This window comes from Lagenorhynchus albirostris, chromosome 9 (assembly GCF_949774975.1).
Source record: "Lagenorhynchus albirostris chromosome 9, mLagAlb1.1, whole genome shotgun sequence".
Taxonomy (NCBI): Eukaryota; Metazoa; Chordata; class Mammalia; order Artiodactyla; family Delphinidae; genus Lagenorhynchus; species Lagenorhynchus albirostris.
The window spans coordinates 90,560,650-90,584,153 of NC_083103.1; the positions used below are offsets into that span (position 1 = coordinate 90,560,650).

Consider the following 23,504-nt stretch of genomic DNA (forward strand, 5'->3'; position numbering starts at 1 on the left):
TCCTTTGCATCCATCCATTCTGTGTCTCATCCTTTAAAACTGAATTCTCTTTGTATCTATAAGTTGCTATCCTCTGAAACAGGAGAAACTTTCCCTTCTAGCTTGTCGCATTTTCTTCAGTTCCTCTCCCTCTTGCTACCCACCACATATTCACCCCTGGAAACCACTGAGCTTACTTCCTCTGCATCTCTTTGATTGATTGATTTTTGGCTGTGTTGGGTCTTCGTTGCAGTGCGTGGGCTTCTCATTGCAGTGGCTTCTCTTGTAGCGGAGCACGGGCTCTAGGTGCGCAGGCTTCAGTAGTTGTGGTGCGCGGGCTTCAGTAGTTGTGGCTCATGGGCTCTAGAGCGCAGGCTCAGTAGTTGTGGTGCACGGGCTTAGTTGCTCCGTGGCATGTGGGATCTTCCCGGACCAGGGGTCGAACCCGTGTCGCCTCCATTGGCAGGCGGATTCTTAACCACTGTGCAACCAGGGAAGTCCCTGCATCTCTTTGGATGAGTTATGTCTTCAACTCGATCACAAGCTCTAAAGGGTGGCAGTGACATGGTAGAAACCAAGTCAGGGCCTTCCCTGGGACCTGAGAACTTCTGTCAGAGTCTGTAGATTATGGTGATGGTGAATGGTCTGGAGTTGGGGTGAAGTGTGGGAATTGAACAATGAAGATGAAAAAGGGAAGGGCCAGCAGGGGCCCTAGGGTCCCTGTCTCCTCATCAGCCTTCATCTCTAAATCTTCTGCCCATCCTTCAGGACTCTTCTTTCCTCCTCCTGGGAACCCATGTAACCTCATCCCCTCCAAGATGGTGCCTCCTCTGCAGGGCCTCATCAGGGAGCCAATCTACACAGTCTAACGGTTGGAGGAAAACGAGACGGCCTCTCAGGGATGCCCAGTTGCAGTTCTTGTGTCCTGTGACATCCTGCCTGAGGAACCTTAGGATTGTACAGAATCTTAGGTACTAAATGTTTTTGAGATCCCACTTTCCTGATGAGGAGGCTTTTCCATTGAGGCATAGGAAATGTTTAACAACTAATTCTGCAAGATGAAAAACACCTGATTTGTAGCGTTTGCTAATCTCTGTGGTAGGAATACTCCCACCCTGGCTGATTTCAGGCTGCCAGTGTGGAGTCACTGGGAAGAGAGACATAGTGGTGGGAGCTGGCCCCAGAAGACCACAGCTTCTGAATGCATTGATGTACTGGCAACCCTAGTCAACCTCCAGAATGAGCTCTAATCCTTGGTTGGCTGCCAGTAAGATGGGGAGGGTAGTTCCTCACCAAATCAGAACGTGAAATTCATGGCTCTGTTCTTTGTCTTGTCTGTTCCCATGTCTGGTTCTTGATTCTGTCCAGCACCATGGAAATTTAGCAAACATACTGTGTACGTTACTGCTATGAGTTGAATCCTTGTGTACATTATCTCATTTAATCGTTAAAATAATCCCATGAAATAGGGACTATTATTATCTCCATTTTACAGATGAGGAAACTGAGACATGGAATGGGTATCTTGCTCAAGGCTATATAGCCTCTAAGTGGTAGAGCCTGAATTTGAAACCAAGACCGTCTGATCCCAGATTCCAAGCCTTCACCCAGTATATTATATTTCCAGTTTTATAGCATTTCACAGATGTCTCCGGATTTGGGTCTACTCCCAAGGGAGGGTCCTCGAACACAACCTTATCTCCTGTTGGCAACTCTTTGCTTTGGACCGTCAAGATAGATTCTGAGATGTGCGGTGTCATGCCCCCGTCTTTGGTCAGTTCGGTTGCAAGTTACTGGCTGTCCTCTAAGACACTTCCTGAACACCAAGACCACAGATTTCACTGAAGACTGAGATGGCTGCATTCTTCATAGACACTGGGTTTGCCTGTTCCAAAAATGGTGATTTCTATAGCAACCATTTATTCTAGCAGATGTGTGCCTGGTATGGTTGGCAGAGGGTGGGATCAGAAATGGAAACGGCCTTTTATTCTTCGTTTGCTGAATGCACACCCTGCATGTGAGGCACATAAGAGGGGAAAATATGGCATCCTTAGAGTCTGTATAAGATCTGTGGCTGAGCAAAGAGGCAGTTGTTGTTTAGGGCTGATTTTTGTCTGTCGTGTGAGTTGGGCCATATTTGTCCTCTGGTTCTTTAAGGAGCATTTTTTGGGCAGATGTACCTGTTGGTTTCAGTTCAATGGAAGTTTGTCACTTTGGTTTCTGTAGAATGTGGACATTTACTTTGGGGGTAGGGCAGTTAAATAAACACGTAGAAGACATTGCCTTGGCTCTTAAAGATCTCAATGTCTAGGTTCATGTTGATTACTTAGGGCTTTTTTTGGTTGTAGGTTAAAAAAAAAAGATTTGTGCTGGCTTAAAATAAACAAGACTATTTGTTGTCATAATACGGGAGTGTATCATGGCGCCTAAGTGTAGGGATACAGTCCACCTTTAAAGGCAAGTGAGTAGAACTGAAAAGTAGCTGTCAGAAACCCAGGCAGTGTTCTCTTTCTCTTTCTCATCCTCAGTTCAGCCTGTGCATCTAATTTCATTTTCATCTCTCTGCAGACCTCAGGGTGAGTCTAAAAATTACCACCCCAAGACTCCCAGGTTTACATGTAACAAGACTTAATTGAACTTCTCCTGTCTGTGTCCCAAATTCCAGAGAGGGAATCTGTTGATGCATCCTGCATAGGCGTCTGCCCTTGGCCACTCACTCACTGAAGGCTTTGTGGTGAGTGTCCTGTCTGAGTCTGCTTGGGCCACTATAACAAACTGCCACAGACTGGGGGGGGGGGGCTTTGACAACAGTTAAGTTTCTCACAGTTTTGGAGGCTAGAAAGTCCAAGATCAAGGTCCAGCCAGCATGGTCAGGTTCTGGCAAAGGCCCTCTTCCTGGCTTTCAGGTGGCCCCCTCCTTGCTGTGTCTTCACGTGGCAGAGAGAGAGAGGGAGAGGGAGAAGGGGGGAGAGAGAGAGAGGGAGGGAGAGAGAGGGAGGGAGAGAGGAAGGGACAGAGATGAAGAAGGAGAGAGCAAGGGAGCTTTCTCTGTTGTTTCTTCTTCTTATAAGGACACTAATCCTATTGGATGAGGGCCCCACCTGTATGACCTAATTTAACATTAATTACCTCCTTAAGGCCCTGTCTCTAAACACAGTCAAACTGGGGGCCAGAGCTTCAAATATGAGTTTGGGGGTGGAGGGTATAGTATCCAGTCATGTAGTATAACATGGCTCTCAGAATCTACCCTTGAGCCTTGTAGATTAGAAGGCGGCTTTATCAGACCCCTCAGAAAGAGACCACTATAGATGGGAAGGCTGAACACGATACTAAGATGACCCCAAATGCCAGATTAGAATCTGAACCTCTTGTCAATACACTGCATTTGGGATGGATGGCTCTGTGGTGTATATATATGCATGCATGGATGTTTGTGTGTGTGTATACATATACACACATATACATCTGTATATAAAACTAGAGAGGACTCTTTGGAGAAGGAATGTTTGAGGAAGGCTTGCATCCCTGTCATCTGTTAACACACTGTGATGAGCTGCTCTCCATACTGGTTTACACATGGAGTTTGAAATTAAGTATAAATTCCCATTTCTCACACTCACGGGTTCTCTGTCCCTCAGAGGGGCTGTCAAGAAAGAGCTGGATTTACAGTTTGCCAGTCTCTCAGCTCTGTGTTCCAGAGGAATTAAGGCTCTCTTACTGACAATGGCTTAACGTAGAGTTTTTAATAAAATAGGTGATGTGGGAGCACGCACTCCCGTCACCTGTGGCTAAACAGGTGCATGGGTGCCGGACCAGTGCAGGGCACCTTTTGCAGCATTAGGCTCCCAAACCAGTGGGATACGTGCTTCTACGGAGACCAGATGATGAATATATTTTTAAACTTGGAACCTGTGAATCACTTATTATTTCTGAATTAGGAGTCAAAGCATGTGAATAATCTCAACAGGGTTTCAGCAGATGTATTTTGCCTTTAAGGTCACTTAGCTTTGGGGAGATGGTTGGGGGTGATAGGGAGCAAGGTCCAGTTTGATTCTGTCTGTGACTCTGAGGAATCCATGTCATGTCTGCTCAATTTACCAGTCATGGGGAGTGTTACGCGAGGTACATCGCCACGGGGTCAGGGTAACGCAGGGAAGCAAACAGCCTTCTTTATTTTTTAATACATCAGTGTCACCAGTGCTCACAGCGGAGTGGTGAGTAGGTGGGCTCTGGTAGCTGTGTGTTCACAGCTATGATGATTGAAGAGGCAGCCGCCTGCCACAGAGTTCTCAGGTTTGCCTCAGATGCTTCTCCCACCCTCCCTTCTCTCCCGGCATCTCTCCCCCAACCTCCTACCAAACAAGGTCCGGAACTGAGGTGTTCTGGAATGCCGCCCTTGCTAAGCTCTGGGATTAGGGCCCGTCATTTGGAAAGGGGGACGGTGGGAGAGGAAGAAATACCCAAACGTTAACCCCTTGAGCCCATAGCACTGAGAGGCCTCACCATTTCAGCCGTGGGCAAATCAGCGTCTCTTGGCCACATCCCTGAAACCTGAGAGTCGAGCACCAGAAGGAGACAGTTAAGCCGAGCCAGGCTGATGAAAATCTCTCTGTCCTTAATGACTCTGCCGGGCACACCTGCTGCAGCCTCTCACTCGCTCTCATTGTCAGAGGGACCCAGGTATTGAATGACCACCCAGTGCAGAGCGCGGCTCAAGGGGGCCGTGGAGGAGGGGGGTCATGAGTGAGAGGGAGGCCGTCACTTGTCCTCAGGGAGCTTGCATGTGACTGGGGGCATGTTTAGGCTGACCGGGTGCTCAGGGAACGGCCGAGGCCCGGGGAGCGGGAGTCACCAACCCTTAACTGACTATACCCTGCGCCAGGCACATATCCTAGACCCTCTCCCTCCCCGTCTGCCTGTTGTCCCTTAACATTTTGCTGGAGTTTAAAAAAAAGACAACGGGAACACACACACTCATTTTAAGAAGTGAAGCAATACAGAGATATATAAAGAGTTAACAATATTGCTTATCCACCCTCCTCTAAGGCAACTCACGTGTATTTTATTTTTATGAAATAATTTTTTTTTTTTTTGGCCGCACCACACGGCGTGCGGGATCTTAGTTCCCCAACCTGGGGATCAAACCTGTGCCCCCTGCAGTGGAAGCACGGAATCCTAACCACTGGACCGCCAGTGGAAGGAAGACTTTCAAACTTACAGACAAGTTCCAAGAATAATACAGAGAACTCCCATATCACCTTTACCAGTTTGGGGTTTACCAGTTTTTAACTTCGTGCCCCTGGGTTTCTTCCCTGATCTCATGGAACCATGCAGCAACCTTTGGTGGTTGAAGGTAGGTGGGATTACTCTTTTTAGACATGAGGAAGCCACGGCCCAAAGTTGTTGAGCAATGTCCCCAAGGTCGCATAGCTGTCAGATGGTGTGACCAGGATTCCCACACCATTCCCCCATGACATCACCCGTGTTTTAATTTTGGTCGTTCCTCCTAGTACTTCTTTTTCAATCAAGGCTGCAGAAAGTGCATCCACTTCGTTCACAAGGAGGAGATGGTAGGAAAGTAAGAGGTGAACGCCTGCGTCCCTTTGTCTTCCCCGAGACCAGTGGCGTCCCCTCCCCCGTTCTGGGTTTGGGTAGTGGGAGGGGTCCAGGGCATATGCTGCTTGCTGCAGGAGTGGCTCCTTGCTCCAGACCCTTTGGCTTCGGACAGCTAGATGAGGTCTTTCAGGGTCAAACCTGACCCCCATCAAGGAAATTCACTCCACAAATGCATTGTTTTTCCCATGAAGAGGCACCAGAGAACAAAACGAACAGAGTATCCATTTTCATGGAGAGACGAATTTGCCGTTGCCGCTTGGCTGGACCCGGGTTTACGCAAACTCTTGGGACTGACCGTGTCCTCCTGTGTGAAAGGAGAAGACCGCAGTGCGCTGGTGTCGCACCTCCCGTCCCTGCTCCATGTGTCCTCCTGGATGGAAAGGTGGGACAGGCTGAACCCAGAGGTTCTGCCATTTCAAGGATCTTCTCTGAGCTCTGACTGGAATCCCTCCCTTCTGCCCAGACATGGGTGGTGCTTTTATCTAATGCCACCTCTGCCTCAGCTGGTCTTAAAACAAGGTGAATCCACTCCTCTGCGCTGAAATATCTGGAAGGGAGTCTCCAAACAGGAGCCTCATGACCCTAGTCTCCCTCGTCCATTAACCATGCAGAGTTTTCCTGGCAGCTGCCCCTCTGGCCTCGTTCCTGCCTGTGGGGACAGGTCAGGTTATTGGGGACTCAGTTGGGTCCTTTGGGGTTGGTCCCAGGAAATCTGCCCACGAAGGAGCCAGACGGACAAGGTGGTGAGGCCCCTCACGTCTGATTCAGGGAGCTGAGCGTTATTGCTCAGAGTGGCCCTGGCTTTGTCTTTGTCAAGAGTGGGGTTGGGCCCCTGGGCTGCAGTACAGCAGGGGGATGAGAGCTGGGGTGGCAGGCAGACATGAGGGAGGGTCTGAAAGCTTATTCCGTGGATACCCTCACAGACTTGGCTGAAGCTAGAGGCCTAGGTCACATGACCTGGGAGGGAGGCCACTCCTGGCCTGAGGACCCCATGAGCCTCCTGTGCCTGTGAGGGGCCACCCTGGGCTCTCCACTTCCCAATCCACAGCAGAGTTCCTGCTTCACAAAATTATACTTATTTACTTTGCGACCAGCTATGGTGTTCCCCGATGGTTCTGGGTGTGCAGGCTTCATCTTCCCCAGCGGATCATAAGCCTCCTGAAGGCCAAGGCCTTGTCACCTGGGGCAGAGGCAGGGGGTGCTGGCTCCTGGACCCCACCTTGGGCCCTGCAGTTTGGACTCCCTGCCTCCTGGCTCCGGTTGCACGACGTTTTCTTGCCTGCCCCCTTCCCTGCACCCCTGCCCCTAGGAATCACACACCCTGGGGACCGCAGTGTCTTCCCAAGGTCAGGGCCTTCTCAGCATGAGGGGGATGTTGATGTGCCCTCCTGGTGCAGCTCCTCTCATGAGAATCCCTGCACCGGACGGTTCTTCTCCTCCACTGCAGCCCATAGGTCAAGGGGTTCTCGGAGTGCCCCGTCGACCCACCTGTGTTGGAACCCCATGGGGCGCGTGTTAAAATCTCTTGGCCCACAGGGATGGGCCGGAATCGGAACCCTGGAGTGGGAGTAGAAATCTGTATTAAATAAGTTCCCCAAATCATTCTGATGTGCACTGAAGTTAGAGAACCACTGTAGTGGTCTGAAGCCCCCATGCCCCACCCCTGTAAACACACACACAGACACAGACAGACAGGCAGACAGACAGACCCATACACACCCTGTTAAGTGACTGCTTCTGCTGCTGAGACACCTCTGCCTTCCAGGTGTGTGGCTGGGTGGGCGGGAGTGCCCCAGTACAGAGCCGGGTGGGTTCTTGATTAGGACCCATGTCAGGGGTTAGAGGAAGGAAGGGTTATAAGGGGGATATCAGAATGGGGTTCTTTGGGGCTGCTGGGGAGCCAGAAGGGCTCAAGGAGGGGGCTGTTCCGTCTCTGCGGAAGCCTGAAGCTGCCACCCACGTGGCCAGCCCATGACCACACAGATCTCTGACTCTCTCATCAAGTGTGCCCGCTTGCAGTCCTGAAGCAGGGTTTGGGAAGGGTTATGTGATTAATCTTGTGCCCTGGAGAATGCAGCTGAGCACGTGTCTTAGAATGGAGTTGCAGAATCCCGGTGCTGTCTCCTCTTGGACGGCTGAAGACTGGGTGCTGAGGGTGGGAAGACCTCCCTTGCTCTCCTTACCTCCCGCCAGTATCACGAGTGATGGGAGGCAAGTTAATAAAGATCGGACTGGAAGGACGCAGGGCTGGGACTCAGGCCTGCCTGGATCTAAGCCTTTAGTGCTTAGTTTTGATAGGACTTTGGACAATTTCTTTCCCTTTTTGGGAGCTTAATCTCCTGACCCCTTGTTCCTGCCCCGTCTGGCACCTTGCTTTTTTAGTTCAGTGTCCATGTCTACAGCAAAGAGTGAGAAATGTCTAGAGCCGCATGGCTTCCTTAGGAAGGCTGAGGATCCCGAGGTGTCAGTGATTTGGAGGCACGATGCTCCTGGGAGCTGCAGCGTGAGCTCGCCCTCGTGCCTGCCCCGTAACAGCCAGAAGCACCTCTTTGGGGGATTCATCCCAGGCCGAGGCAGGGCGGTCAGCAACTTAGTCTGCTGTTGCTTTATCAGTGGGCAGCCTGGATGCCCACTGGGCAGACCCCCAGCTGCATCTGCAGAGGCCACGTGAGCGGTGGCTGAGCCGTGGTTCTGGCGAAGGCGGATGGGTGCAGTGCGAAGGGTGAAGATTTCACATGGGTGAAGTGCGAAGGGTGAAGATTTCAGCCCCCAGACTCAGGCGGTCCTGGCTTTGAATCTCGACTCCCGACGCTTTTTTAGCTGTAGAGTCTTAGACAGGTTACTTAAACATCTGACCCTTAGTTTTCTCGCCTACAAAACGGGAGGCGAACACAGCAACGAGCTGCTAGGGTATGTGATGTTACGAGGATTTGGTGAGGTGAAGCCATGAAACCCTTCTTAGCACCTGGTCCGCGGTCAGCATGAAATGAGGGTTAGCAGCAGGGTGTGTTCCCAAGACACTCGTGAGCTCGCAACCTGAAGCTTAGGTCCTCAAGGATAGCCAGCATCTGACTTGGGGTCTGGCTGTTGGAACCCTGGGCTGGCTTAGAAGGGGCCTGAGTTGGTGCAGTTTGCCTTCCCCGGAAGTGGGCACCCACCTGTCATCTGCCCCTGTGTACCATTTGTCCTACCCAGGCTCCCTCCACCAGGGCCCTGGAGCAGCAAGGGGAGGGACATGATGACAGGACCCAGGGTGCATCCAGGTGCCAAGAATCTGTCCAGCAGCCTTGACTTTTAGCCTGGGGTCTGGATGGGAGGGGGGGCGCTGCAGCCCCAAACCCGTTTGAAGCCCCATACGGTTCACTCTGCAGCTCTGGGACCACTTAACTTCTCTCTTCTTTACTTCGCTTTGAAAAGAGTCAGCAAAATCCTTGTTTCCATAAGCATTTTTCTGGCTGTAAAAAGCTGAAGCCCAAACCTGTTATTATAGCTGTTCATGCTATTTTAATCTGCTCTGTTTAGAGGTAAGAGGGTAGCAGTGACTCTGCAATTACCGAGTACATTTGATCCACGGCGCAGCTACCGGAGCCGGTGGAGAGCCCTCCGAGTGGGATGGTGCCATGTGTGGCAAATCACTTTCAAATTTACTAAAAATATGCCCCTCTGCAGCCGTGCAGATATCATAATTTTCCTCCCTGAGGCTTATTGAAATTCCCGTTCGCTTCCTGCCATCCGCTCGCGCCCAGCACGTGTCCCGTGGCCCTCCTGCCTGTTCCCTTTCATTCTTTGTCTTGGCCCTCTTGGCCAGATTCTGTCTGGTCTCCCTTGCCCTCCGCCCCACCCCACCTGCTTTTTCTTCCTCCCTCTTGATTTTCTGCTCACAAATATTTTATATTCTACTGACTGGCACGCTAGTGAAACCATTTGCGTTTGCCATCGTCAGAAGAAAAATACTTAGCATTCTAAATCTATCAACTATTTCAAATTTAAACAAGCTGGCCCAGCGCTGCGCCTCCTCCATACAGTAATTGTTGCATCCCCAGGCTCCCTGTTCTATCTCTGTTCCTATTTCATTCACTTTTCTATTTGCAGCTGGTGCAGAATACGGGCTTCTCCCCCTCCCTCCCTCCTGCAGCCCGCTTTGTAGCCAGTGACCTTGGCTTTCCCGAGGGCTGCACTGTAAATGAAATGTGGCATCGCCACATGTATCTTGATAAAATATATCAGTGGATGAATTGCTTTTCATATTGATTTCCTTGGACGAGCAGGGTGTGTGTGGAAATCGTGTGTCTTAGTGAGAGTCCTAGAGAGAGGCAGGATGCCGAAGGAAGGGCAGGCTTTGTTTTTCTCTCACTTAGGAAAAGTTTCTGCTTGTTAGCTTGGGAGAGAGGCCTCTTGGCTCTGTAAGCTCACCCTCTTTGTAGGAGGAAAAAGCAAATGTCACCAGGGCGTGGCCTGTCACCAGGGAGGGCCATGCCATCCCAGTGACTGCCTGGGTCTTTGGGGCGAGCGTGCATCTGGATGACCCCAGCTACTTTGTTATTGGAGAGAGCTGAGAAACTGTCTAGCCTTACTGGGGGCCCAGCAGCGTGGAGAGTCATGGATGGGCAGATGTATTTGTACGTGATCTTTATACCCTCCCCCTGGCCACTTTCCACTTTCACGTGTCAGGTTAGTTGAGATGTGGCACTTTTGAATCCAGGACTGATGCTGTGGCCCAAGGGAGCTATGGGGTTGTGCTTGACCAGGTGTAATTCATATGTGTCAGCATCAATGCATGGGCGTGCATCAGTGTGTGTGCTCGCACGTACGTGCACATAAAGAGCTGCGTGAGCCTTGCGTTTGGGCTGAGTGTGAATGCAGATAGACGGCAGTCTCCAGGCTTGCGGTGGCTGTTATTAGCGAGCTCTGGACAACGGAAAGGACAGTATCCAGCGAGGTGATCAAAACTTCATTTTCTCTCCTCTGCAATTGCCTTCCCAATTCCCTCTCCCAACTGCTCCTAAACAAAATAGATGTGTTCAGCCCTCTATTCTATCCAAGAAGTGAGCTGATAGTTGAATCTTTTTATGAGGCTACATAAGCGTAGCTTAAGGTGATAACTGTGTGTGCATGTGTATGCTCATGTAATAAAATGCAGTTAACTGGAGTATTTGGGGATGAAGCTATGGCAATTCATTACATTTTCTGGCTAACTGAGGCTTAACTAGAAAATCCTTTTGGTTATAAGCTCTGCTGAAATGCTTTGCAAAACCAGAGCAGTACATTTTCCTTTGTAAGTACCAGGTAGTAAAGTAATTGAATCCTTCGACATTTCATGATCTTGCAGCATATGCAGGCTAGGTAGTCTTTGGTTATCATTTAAGATTGTACGTGTCGTATGGAAGGTGTAGAACTGGTTTGAATTAATGTGTACCCCAAGAAGGTGGTTCTCACTGGGGATAATTTTGTCTCCCAGGACACATCCAGCAATGTATGGGGACATTTTTTGTTGTTACACTAGGGGAAGCTGTTACTGGTATGTAGTAGGTAGAAGCCACAGACACTTCTAAGCTCCCTACACGATCAGGACAATCCCCTTCCCCAGCCCCGCCCCACTACAAATAATTATTTGATCTAAAATGTCAATAGTGCTGAGATTGAGAAACGCCAATTTAGGATATATTTTTAAACATTTTTGTCCCCAAATTTTTACTTAATTCTTGCACACAAAATATTTTGTTTTCACGGGTCTGGCTTTTCCAAAGAATCAGGTGCTGGAAGTGTTCTGAATTATTGAAGCCTCTAATTCATTGACATTTATTGTTCCACAGAACAAATAGGGAAGCCTGCCAGTTTGCAGATAGGCAGGCCTGTCCCCAGATGGCCCGCCAGTGAATGCCCAGATTCATCGAATCATTTAGGACCATTAAAAACCATTAGGGCCACACTAGCTTTAGATTAAACTAAGCAGAATAAATAATCCCAGAGGGGGCTGTAGTTTTTACCCTTTTCTCTTTGTCTTTGCAACCCAAACTAAATTCCCAGAGACTTACCAGAACTTTCTGGTGAGACACAGTTTATTCTACTTACTGCAGATCAGGGACAATCTGGGATTGGCATACTTAAAAGTGCTTCCGGAGTACGTAGACATGTTCATTGGTTTTGAGTGGCCCTGAGTGAGCCTCTGCAGTGTCTGTCTGGTTTGGGTTTGGTGGGTGTACCCAAGGGCAAATGGGGTGGGGATCTTACATACTCTGCATCTTTGACTCTCTTTGAACACATCATTGGAAGTCAGTGGATTCATATACTAAACAGTCTTTTAAGCAAAATCTAACTGGTTTGGGGGAGTTAGGAAAGCTTTAGGGCTTCTCTTATTAAAGTAAAGGAAAAGCTTTTACTGTGAACTTAACCTCAAATGAAACTTCGGTGTCAAATGTTCTGGAACTATTACGTGTCATTTTATTAACCCATACCCTTTCTGTCTAGAACGCTGTAAGAGTCTAGTTAAATGAAGTCTGTGTGTCTGGTGAATGCGTGTGAGTGGTTGAAGAAAAGATGTTCAATGCTTGGTTTAATGTGCAAATTACCAATCCATGGTGACCTCTGTCAGGGGTTCATTATTTCATATAAACTAAAAAGGAAAAAGGTGTCCCTGCAAGACACAGGGGGTGGAGTCATGCAGCTGAAGCATGGGGTCATCTCTCAAGTGGAATTTTAGAGATTTGCCTTACAGTGTTCATCAGACGGGGCGGCTGCAGGGAAAGAGGTCTGGAGGTAGAGCTAGGTGTCCAAGCATCTTGGCCTGGTAATGCTGCGTTCTGGCTGTGTGACCTTGGACAAGTTGCTTAACCTTCCTGAGGCTCATGAGGACAGCAGCACCCATCCTGCCCTGTGCAGACTTATTTGGGGAATCGAAGGATGGGAAAGCACTCTGTAAATTGCAAATAGCTGAGTAAACATCAGGCACTTGGGACATTGCTCCATCGTTAAGCAAGAGCAATGCCATTTGTAAACCGGGTTTTGAGTACATCCTGAGCGTCGTTTGTGAGAGGAGTCCGGGCTTCTCTGCACGTACTCCTAAGGAGGTCGGGTACCACAGATCTCTCCATCTGCCGTTTTCTAGCTGAGATGCTAAATAGAGTCATGGGTGTACCTGGGGTCTTTCTCGTTCCAGTGTAGCCTCCGAGGGGGGCTAGATGTGTCTCCCTTCCTCCCTCTCAGATGGAATTGTATTTATAGCCTGGTATAAATACAATCAGAAGGTTCCTATAAAACTCTGTTATTACTGCAGCACAAAGTTAGACATGCTTGAGGTTTCGGCTTCTTGGCTCTTCCATGTGGCAATGAATATTTTATGGGAAAGGAAATACTTAGTGTCTGACTCTTTTTATAGTGCAGCTACTCACAGGGCTGGTAACCTTCCAGATCTCTCCAAAATCAAAAGCGTTGCCTGTCCATCTCTCTGCTCCTTTCTTCCCAAAATCCATCGCCGCTCTGCCTTGCTGAGGTTTCCGTGTTCTCCTGGTGAATGGGTCGATTCACGCGCTGTGTGGGGTGCGCTTTCCGATCCTAATGAACGCCCTAAACCAGAGGAGCCGGCCACTCACCAGCTCCGCCCCACCCCTGCTGGCGCTTTGCGGCTCTGGTCGGCCCTGGGGGAGGTGTGCTGGCGGGTTGCCCCCTGGGCTGTCAACTTGAAGGCCTCCATCTGCATTTCCTTCCATGCTGCCGAGTGCCCCGTAGCCACCAGAGGATGGGACCAGCCTCTCCAAAGTCTACCCTCATCTTGGAATTCAAAAAGGAATCGGTGAGTTTGAAGTCCAGCAGAACCCAAGAGCTCTTCCCTTTCAAGGCCTGAGCTTGGGGCTGGAGGCCTTGCCATGGGCAGCCGTCAGGCTGGTGAGATTTCCCTCTCAGGCCCTCTTACTGCGGGCCCTTCAGTGACCCCACGTGTAAGGCTGGAAAATGGGGCTTGGGTGGTCTTGGCCCTGGCTTGCTAGGCCCAGGCCTTTAAGTAGAAGAAAGGGGTCTCCTGGCAGGTCAGCGTCCATGGAGGTTGCTCCTCTGGCAGCCTGAGGCCATCCTGGCAGAGGTGATCAGCTGGTTGACCTGATGGTCCTCAGACACGTGTCATGACTACAGCGGCATTGCAGACCAGCTTTGTGGCCAGGTGACAGTGCCTCAGGTAGATAGCTCACGGGGCCCTCCCCAGAGGCCCTCACAGGCTGGAAAAGTGCTTAGGTCTCCCGTGGGTGTGGGCAAAGCAGCCTGGGTCTTTTTGTGTGTGTGTGTGGCTTAGTTTTCCTTTTATTATTATTATTTTTTTTACATCTTTATTGGAGTATAATTGCTTTACAATGGTGTGTTAGTTTCTGCTTTATAACAAAGTGAATCAGTTATACATATGTTCCCATATCTCTTCCCTCTTGCGTCTCCCTCCCTCCCACCCTCCCTATCCCACCCCTCCAGGTGGTCACAACAGCCTGGGTCTTTTGCCCGTGCCCAGGGCACCCCAGCGTGAAGAGCATGGCGGGCTCAAGTGCAGCTTCTGAGACACAGGAGCAGAGCTGGCTGGGCATCACCACTGGCTCAGGACAGTTTTTTCGTAGCAAGGGTGGGTCTGTGAAAAATGCTTCCCATAATCTGCATGGGGACCCCACGCTTCATTTAATGGGGCCCCGGGCATGCGACGTTTCACCGTATCTGCCTTCTGCTCCGTGCCTGGTGTTTGTCTTGGCGCCAAAGTAGGTCCAGGGCGAGAGTGATTTGCAAACCTCCGGCGACTTTGGTTTGTTCTCCCAACTCTGATTGTGTTACCGCCAAATAGAGCTGTATTTCCTCAGTACAGCTTTGTACTGGGTTTTCCTCTGTCCTCTTTTTCCCCTTCATCTTTCCTCTTTTTTGGTCTTTAGACCTTGGTGGCACAGGGTGGGCAGGGAGTAGAGGGCTTCTGGGCTTGTAGGCTCACAAGCTCAGCTGTGTCTTCAGTTGTGAAGGTGAAGAAAGGGTTATTTTGGGCTTCCCTGGTGGCGCGGTGGTTAAGAATCCGCCTGCCAATGCAGGGGACACGGGTTGGAGCCCTGGTCCGGGAAGATGCCACATGCCGCGGAGCAACTAAACCCATGTGCCACAACTACTGAGCCTGCGCTCTAGAGCCTGCGAGCCACAACTACTGAAGCCCGTGCACCTATAGCCCGTGCTCCACAACAAGAGAAGCCACCGCAATGAGAAGTCTACGCACCGCAACGAAGAGTAGCCCCCGCTCACCGCAACTAGAGAAAGCCCACACACAGCAATGAAGACCTAACACAGCCAAAAATAAACAAATAAAATAAATAAATTTTTAAAAAAATGGGTTATTTCTTATTTTTAGTAGTTTGGAGTGGGATCAGCAGATGGCTCTCTGGAGAAACTGAGCACAGCATTTTCTACCTGGGATCAGCTACACAGTGAGGACATTTAACACAAGTCAGCATTTAGGGTTCACCAGTTTGATGGGAGGGGTGGATATAGGCGAGGCTAGAAGAACTGAAATCCTCAAATGTTCTAAAAGCATCATTATTGGTCTTTCCTCATATTTTAACTAGCCCTCCCCCCCTGTGAAATAAATGATGAAGATGGATAAAAGAAATGTAACCAGAGAGAGAATAAAGAGGGAAAACTTTTACTAAGCGTCTGTTGTATAATAGACACTGCCTTGTGCTTTTAAATGAATACCTTTCAGGTTAATTCCAAAGCTAAAGTTCAGCAATTCCCTGGTTCTGGGATCTGGGTAATCCATAGATGGGATCATTGGTCCAGGGATCAGATAACACACCAGTATTGAGCGTCTCATTCCATATCTAGAGATGTGCCAGATACCATGGAAGACTCAAAGATGTGCGTGGCGTGATCCCGTCTCTCAGGGGTTAAGGCCACACACCACGCACACACATGTATGTACACACACACGTGCATGCACAGAGGCAGACATATGTTAGAGCAGCTCTACATTCCAGTGCTCCAGGAATTCACAGGGCACTGTGTCCTGGGTATCAAGAAGGTGACATGAGGCACTCTTTCTCCTTAGCAAAGCCTTATGGGCTGCCGTGATGGAAAGTGTGGGCACCAGCAGAAGGTTAGGACAGAAAAACTCTCTCCTCAGAATGTACGGTTGGGACTTCCGTGGCAGTCCAGTGGTTAAGACTTTGCCTTGCAATGCAGGGGGTGCAGATTTGATTCCCGGTTGGGGAGCTAAGATCCCACATGCTTCGGGGCCAAAAAACCAAAACATGAAACAGAAACGATATTGTAAGAAATTCAGTAAAGACTTTAAAAATGGTCCAGATCAAAAAATCTTTAAAAATCAAAAATAAAGGTGTATGGTTAATGAATGTGGTAGGCAGAATAGTGCTTCCACACCCCCCAAGATGTCCATGTCCTAATCCCTGGAAACTGTGAAGATGTTACTGGCAGAAGGGAATTAAGATTGTTAATCAACTGACTTTGAGACAGAGGAGCATCTGGGATGATCCAGGTGGGTCCAGTGTAATCACAACGTTCTTTAGATGTGGAAAAGGGAGACAGAAGAGTTAGTGTCAGAGTCAGAAAAGGAGACATGAGGGTGGAAGCAGAGAACCAGAGAGACAGCTGCCTGGGAGAAACTCTGCCTGGTGTCGCTGGCTTTGAAGATGGAGGAAGGGACCACGGGCCAAGGAATGAGGGCAGCCTCTAGACGCTGAAAAAGGTGAGGACACAGATTCTTCCCTAGACCCTCCAGAAGGAACACGGGCCTACCCACACCTTGATTTTAGCCCAATGAGACCCACTTTGAACTTCCTGCCTACAGAACTGTGAGATAATATATATGTTTTGTTTTAAGCTGCTAACTTGGTGGTAATTTGTTATAGCAGCAAAAGGAAACTAATACAGTGAGGTGGAAGAAATTGGAATGGCTGGTCCTCAGGGGAAAGGGGACCAGTGCTCTTCGTTTTACTGTTCTCAGGAGGTCCTGCAACACGAAGTGATTTTTTTTCATCCCTCCCCAGAAAGCCAAGCAGGACTGACCCTTATCCCTCCCAGCTTCTTGTGCAGCTCAAAGCAAAACAACCCTGCCCTTCCCTGTACCTCACTTCCTTCTGTGGGATGGCTCCTCTCTTCCCTGCAGTGCTGTGAATTCACTTTGTGGGTACAGATTCTCAAAGAGCGACTCCGGCTAAAGATGGAAGAGGGTTGCGTGGAATTCGGTTGAAGTCTTTCTGCCTTGAGGGACAGGCTTGGACCCTGGCCAATGTGGTGTCTGGGTTCCAATGTCATTCTCCACCTTCCTCTGCTCAGGTTCTTCTTTTAACTTGTCTTCCTTGTGTGAAAACCTGGGTGAAGTTTTTAAAATAAGTAAGTTCTCCCAGGAAGGACTAAAAATAGCATTAGTTTTCAAGTCTTGGCATTTTATGAAGGTTCTTTACCGCTGTTTGGAGGGTAAGGTGCTCTGTGTAGGGCCACCCAAGAATAGCTGTGGAAATGAGGTCTTGTCCCCATAAAGGAGAGGGCTGTGAGTTCATTGATCACAGATCTGTCCATAGGCTGTCAGAGTCAGGAGGAACATCCTTATTTTACAGACGGGGAAACTGAGGCTTAGGGAGCTTACATGGTCCATGGAAGAGCTTGCAAGTTTGTGACCGTCTGAGAGCGTTTCCCCTTACTAGCTCTGCTAGTATTGCCAGTTTGGGGGCTGTGGGTGAATTGTGGTGGTGACAGAGATCAGTTTTCCAGTGTTGCCCCCAAGAGACGAGTGAAACTCATCAGATAGAATATTGCCTGCCAAAGCGTTTGGTTTGGGAGGTTTTACCCTCTATCGTGGGACCTGAGAATAAGTTTGAGTTTATGACTTAGCTCTTTTCGCTGGGTAACGTGTCTGTACTTTCTCTTATTATCCTATTCTTCTGCCTCCCAGATCTCCACAATTGTCCCACGTTCTTTGTGACATTTCTTTTCTGGAAGTCTTTAAAAATATTCTAGGTTTTTTGTCTGTAATGCTTGAGTACCTTTATTCCTGGATACAGAGAAGGCCCAAGGACCTCCCAGGCTCTCTAAGTCCTCTGATTCTTAGAAGGTTAAACTATTACGGAAACTGCATCTGTGTCTTCTCTTATTTCCTGCAGGCAGGGGTGACCTTTGGGGGTTACATTGTTCAGATCAACCATTATCTCCCATTTGAAGTCTGCTACTCTCATCTCTCTACCAAAAGAGGAACTAAACCTCATTGTCATGGTTAAGGTCATAGCCGACAGCCAGCTAAAGAAGTCAATGCTCCCCACTCACACGGCTCCCCCACTCCCCAGCTCTCCCATCCTCTCTAAGATGCAAGTGTCTTGGGAAAGAAAGGGAGTAGAGGGTAAACAAGAAAGATGAAAAGGCTTCCTGTGGTCCTTTCCATCTCTCAGCCTCACTGGAGAAGGAACTTGGCTGGGTATAGGAAAGTGACCTGATGTGGATGTTCAGATGGCAATTAAGTATTTATTTGACCAGATCCGAGGATTTCCAAGCACCTCCAAATCCTTCCAGCCTGTTTGCAGTGACAGGCCTGGAGGCTTCCAGCAAGACGATTAGGGCGTGAATTAGATTGTGTCTTCTGGAAGGGAGCTGAAGTTCCTTGCCCACTCTGTTATGGTTTATTTCATTAAGGTTGACCATGTCCTTCTCTCTGGGCAGAGAGAATGAAGATGGGTTCCATGGAGAAGAAAATGAAGCAATGGCAATGGAGAAGGACTCCATCGATGGTAGGGGGCTTTCTGAGACCCTGATGGAGTCTTCCTCCTCCCCCCAGTGAATGGTGCAGAGCTGGGGGAAGACCCCACCGGGCTGTTTTGAGCGCATCACCCCCTTCTGGTGATGAGTGTGGTGAGCCCCGTGCTTTGCACATGAGTGGTGCACAGGGGACAGCTCAGGTGAGCCCTGCTCTCCTGGTTGGCTCACACAGAAGGCAGCAAGTGAGGAGTGGCTTGTGGGGCCCTTGGGAGGAGCCTGTCAGGAACCAGGATGAAAGGGTGCCCAGGAGCGGTTGACAGTCCTACCTACGAGTCCTCTGTTCCCAAGCTGGAAAGAAAAGCAGGTAGCAGGGAGAGGAGGAGGCAATTCTTAGGGTCAGGATGGGGTTTAACCCTGGGAGCTGCCCTTTCAGAGCATAACAGCCCATGTGACTGAAGAGTGGGTAGGGTTAGTATCCCCAGCTTGACACACCACAGAATTTGGAGCCAGGAGAGGATGTAAGAGCCAAGGGAGGGATGCCTGGAGGTTTAGAGATGGGTGCGGTATTTCCGGATAGCAATAAACCTTAGAGAGGGTGCTCTCTTCAGCTTTGTTCTTTGGAGCCTATATGCAAAACTTGTAGCACCCTTCATCTAGCCTTCAGCCTTGCGTCTCCCCTGTGTTGTTAGCTTTTTACATGTTTATGTCTTGTGTTCTCTACTAAGTTTTAAGGTCCTTGAAGGTACAGCCTATGTACTACATTTCTTTGAACCTTTCCACAGGGGCTAACAGCATGCTTTGCATTTAGTAAGCAATAACTATCTCAACTTGAGTGAATGGGACTACTGCTCCCTGTTCCCTTCCTCTTAGGGGAGCTACTTACTCATATTCCCATGGTCTCACTCATCACCTGTCCCCCAGCTAGCTTTCTGTCTCAGAAAGAGGCTGATGCTAGCCTCTTCCTCCTCCAGAGGTGCTTTGGTGCGGATTTATAAGATGAAAATCATGGGACGTGAATGGCAGCCTTAGAACAGAGGGGTCCCTGCAACCACACTTCTGAAACCTGACAGAGACCCTTCTCCAGGCTGTCCCTGTTGATTCGTGGATTTCCCAGCTCATGGGTCAAGCTGATTCTCTGTCCTGAAAGGGAAAGGGGGGCTGCCTGTAATTCCCTGGAATCTCCAGTTATTATTTTTACCGTCCTTCCTTCCTTCCTGTTCCTCCCCAAACTCCTTCATTTGCCAGCTCTGCCAGCGTGTTCAGTGTGATTGTTTCAGCTTTATTTGGAAACTGGAAGCCTCATTTTACTATAATAGTTCCTTAATGATTTTCTAAATGAAACTTGCCTACTTCCTCTGCTCCACCACTTCTCAGATATTAAACAAATATCTCCAAGAGGTTTTCTTTTCTTTTTTTACCTTTTTTCTCCGAGACCAGCAGCTTGCTGAGCCACATGGTGAGAGATGGGGCGTGTTGTGGGGACATGCCCGCTTGGGCACGTGTGTGTAGTAGGTGATTCTTAGGGAGGGTGTGGTTTCTGCCCAGTGTTTTCTTGTCTTGCTGGCATCCAGCTCGGGAGCAAGACAGAGCACCCTGGCAAGTGACCAAAACAGAGTGTGTGGCAGGAAGGTCCCGTCGCCCAGATATTCCTGTGAGGATCCACTTGTCCATGAAGGGGAGGCTGTGCAGGAGGTCGGAGAGCAAGTGTCTGGCCAGTCTCCAAGGCCAGATGTTCTTTAGTGCCATGTGTCATGATAGGAGGGCTTCTAGGATATGTCAGACCTCTGCTGTGGAACCACCGTCATCCTGAGTTCCCCCCCTACCCCATCAGGGGCCCGCAATGGCGCCCTCTGTGTCTGCTTTCCAGCCTCACCTTGTCCCCCATTAGCTTTCTTATCTAACTTCTCCCGTGCTACTCCACAGCACTCACTCAGCCCCCGCTCGCCTGTCTCCCAGTTGGCTGCCCTTCGCTCAGGAATGATGTGATTCCTGTGTCTGCTTTGCCCTCATCTGAAATGCCTCTCCTCTTCTCTGCCTGCTACACCCTTGTTACCTTCTGGGCGCAGCCTGGAGCCCACTGCTCAGGGGGCCCTTGAGTTTTTGATTCCCACTGACTCTGGGTGTGGTGATTTCAGTCAGGACCTGACATCTAAGCATGGGAATAAGAACTGGTTTATATTATTCTGTGTATTGTCTTCTCTCTTCAACTAGACGGCAAGCTTTAGGGAGGTAGGCGGTGTCCTGTGCTTTTGTTGTATCTTTCACTGTGCCAAGACCTGATTGATTCTCAACCTGTCTGGGCTGGTGAGAGAGAAAGGGGACTTGGATATTTTGGCCCCCCACCATACTGAGTTGGTAACCAGCTCAAGATGACTGAGAGAAAGAAGTGACACAGTGTAACTCCTCCATTGCATGTTCTTGTTGCCATTTGCGCTCTCATCAGTAGATGACGGTCTGTTTGATTGGATGCACATTGAATGGTCTTTGGAAATGTCCTCATTCTCAATGCAGAATTGGGGCACTTCTTTCTGTCCCTCTCCTTCCATGGTCCCTGCCCACACCGAGCCTTCCACTCCTAGCCTTCCACTCCTAGCCAGCTCCGTTGTTTGTTTCAGGGAGGGTTTGAGTGGCTGGTCAATGACTACAGTGCTGAGATCAAAGTCAGCCTCTTTCATAGGACTCCACACAATCCAGCCCTCACTACGACCTCTGCAACCCACTTCTTCACCTGACTCCTCCGGGTAGGCCAGCCAGACTCCCAGAGGCTGGTCCAGCATTGACTTGGCAAGGTTTGGCTCATGTGATGCCACCATCACATGGAACTTTCTCCCTTATCTGAGGCCTTTCCATTCTTAATATTCCCCAACGTGGGTAGGTAGAGCTTCAGAGCTTACAAAGGGCCTGAAAGGACCAGCTCTATCTCACCACGCCCTCAAGCCATCTCTCGCCACACCACCCACCTCTTAGCTGCTCCTCTTCTGCACACCTGCAACATGGATTAGTTGTTGGCATTTTGGCACATAACCACGTCTTGCTTTTGGGATTCTTTCTCTGTCTCTTTCTCACCAGCTTTGTGATGAACCAACCAGAGGACCAGGGTCTATCTTCCTTCTTCTTCAGCCTTATACTAGCTAACACTTACTTAACACATTATATTCTCAACACTGTGCTGAGTCTTTTACATGCACAATCTCATTTTTCTATCCTCTGGGGTCATGATATCCAAGGCTGAGATAACCGAGACTTAGAGAATCCCAGCATCTTAAAGCTAGTAAGCCGTGGACCTGGAATTTACGATGAGGGCTGGTGACAGAGTCTGAGTTTTGTTTTTGTTTCTTTTTCTCTTTTGAATTTATTTTATTTATGGCTGCATTGGGTCTTCATTGCTGCACGCGTGCTTTCTCTGGTTGCGGCGAGCAGGGGCTACTATTGGTTGCAGTACACAGGCTTCTCATTGCGGTGGCTTCTCTTTGTTTCAGAGCACGGGCTCTAGGCACGCGGGCTTCAGTAGTTGTGGCTCGCGGCCTCTAGAGCGCAGGTTCACTAGTTGTGGCACATGGGCTTAGTTGCTCCGCGACATGTGGGATCTTCCCCGACCAGGGCTCGAACCCATGTCCCCTGGATTGGCAGGCGGATTCTTAACCACTGCACCACCCGGGAAGTCCCTGAGTTTTTAAACTGTTTGCTCTGCCAACTTGAAATGTATCAGGCTCTGCCACTTACCAACTTGATGACCTCAGACAAGTTGTTTACTTCCTTATGCCTCAGTTTCCTCCTGGCAAAACAGAAATAAAAATGATACCTGCCCAGTAGAGCTGTTCTGAGAATTGGATGAGACAGTGCATGAAAATGCACAGATGCCGGGAACATAGTAAGTGTGCAAATATGTCTTGTACACCATTCTTCTAATTCTTCTTCATTATCAGCCTCATCTTAATACTGTTGTTTGCACCACAGTATCATCTCTGGGGTCTCAGGTATCATCTCAGCACCTAAGATAAGGTTATGTACGTGGCGTGTGCTCAGAAAATGCTTGATTCATGGATGAGAAGGCAGTTGGGTTTCCAGAGGTGACTTGGTGGGAAGCACTCGGTGTGATGCTGTCTGCGTGGCAGGTACTGATTACGAGGCTGTCTTTCCTAGCGTGCAGCCTCGACAGGTTGTGGTGGTGGTGGTGGCGGGGGGAGGTGTGTGGGGGAGGGGGAGGGCATGGTGGGGTGTGATGGACACTGCAGTCGAGAACCTTCCTGTAGCCTAAAACCTTTTTTTCCTTCCCACCCCTTTCCCCAGTAGCTCTGAGCCCTGCCAAGTCTGTGCAGGAGCCTTGAAATGACAAAGTACCCTTTAGTTAATTGCGCAACGGATTGCCTAGAGTTAAAAGTTCTGATTTATATGACTATAGCTCTAACTGCTCAATAACACAGGCCTGTAATCTACTTTCATTTCAAACAGAACGGTGATTTATAGGACAGCATGCCGCTTTAGCTCAGAAATGAGGTGTTCAACATATGCTCTGTTGACATAAATTTGGAATTTATCGCTGTTGTCAAAACTGCCTGTTGGACAAAGGTGGGTATTAAGGCAATAAATGGCTCAGAATAGTTCTCTGTCACATTTCCTAACCATTGTATTCAGTCTATTTGAGGGAAAATATATATTCTTAAAAGCAATCAAATGTCCAAAATCCATGCATCTTGTTTTGAATGGTGAGAAGGGAGGATGCTGGGAGGATGGCCGGGTGCGGGGGCTTGTAGAGGGGCGGGGGTGGGTCAGGGATGTTGTCGAGGAGAATGGTTTTCATGAAGTTATGGCCCATTTTTTAAAAGATTCCACTTTGCTTCCTCTCCCCCATCCCCATTAGGAGGTGGACTTTCTCATTTACAAGGAAGGGGAGGAAAATGAAAGCTCATTAAATAAAAGTAGTAAAGGGACATTTTTATGTGTGGGCTTAAAGGCGGCAATGTCGGGGAGGAGTTAGCGAGTGGGACCGGGAGGGAGGCGGGTACAGTTTTGCTTATGGGGAAATAAGGCCACCAGCTCGCGTCGGCGTCGCTTCTCTGCCACCCCGGCGAGCACAGGCTTGCTTCCACCTTCCTTCCGTGGGCTGTCAGGCTCCCGTGGGCCACGTGACCTCTCGACTGCCTGATGAGGGTTAAGAAGAGTTGGGTACCAGGCTCTGCACGATACGTTGTATGCACCCC

At 49.3% G+C, this 23,504-nt stretch overlaps 1 protein-coding gene and 1 long non-coding RNA gene across 2 annotated transcripts in view; both read left to right on the top strand.

The window, feature by feature from the left end:
- ZBTB16 (zinc finger and BTB domain containing 16) overlaps positions 1-23,504 on the top strand; it is a 189,417-nt gene that overhangs the window by 56,518 nt on the left and 109,395 nt on the right. The window lies entirely within an intron of this gene.
- On the top strand, positions 11,507-14,929 carry LOC132526317 (uncharacterized). Its single transcript, XR_009542522.1, has 3 exons — positions 11,507-13,762; positions 14,047-14,191; positions 14,640-14,929. It is a non-coding gene; the product is annotated as an uncharacterized LOC132526317 (long non-coding RNA).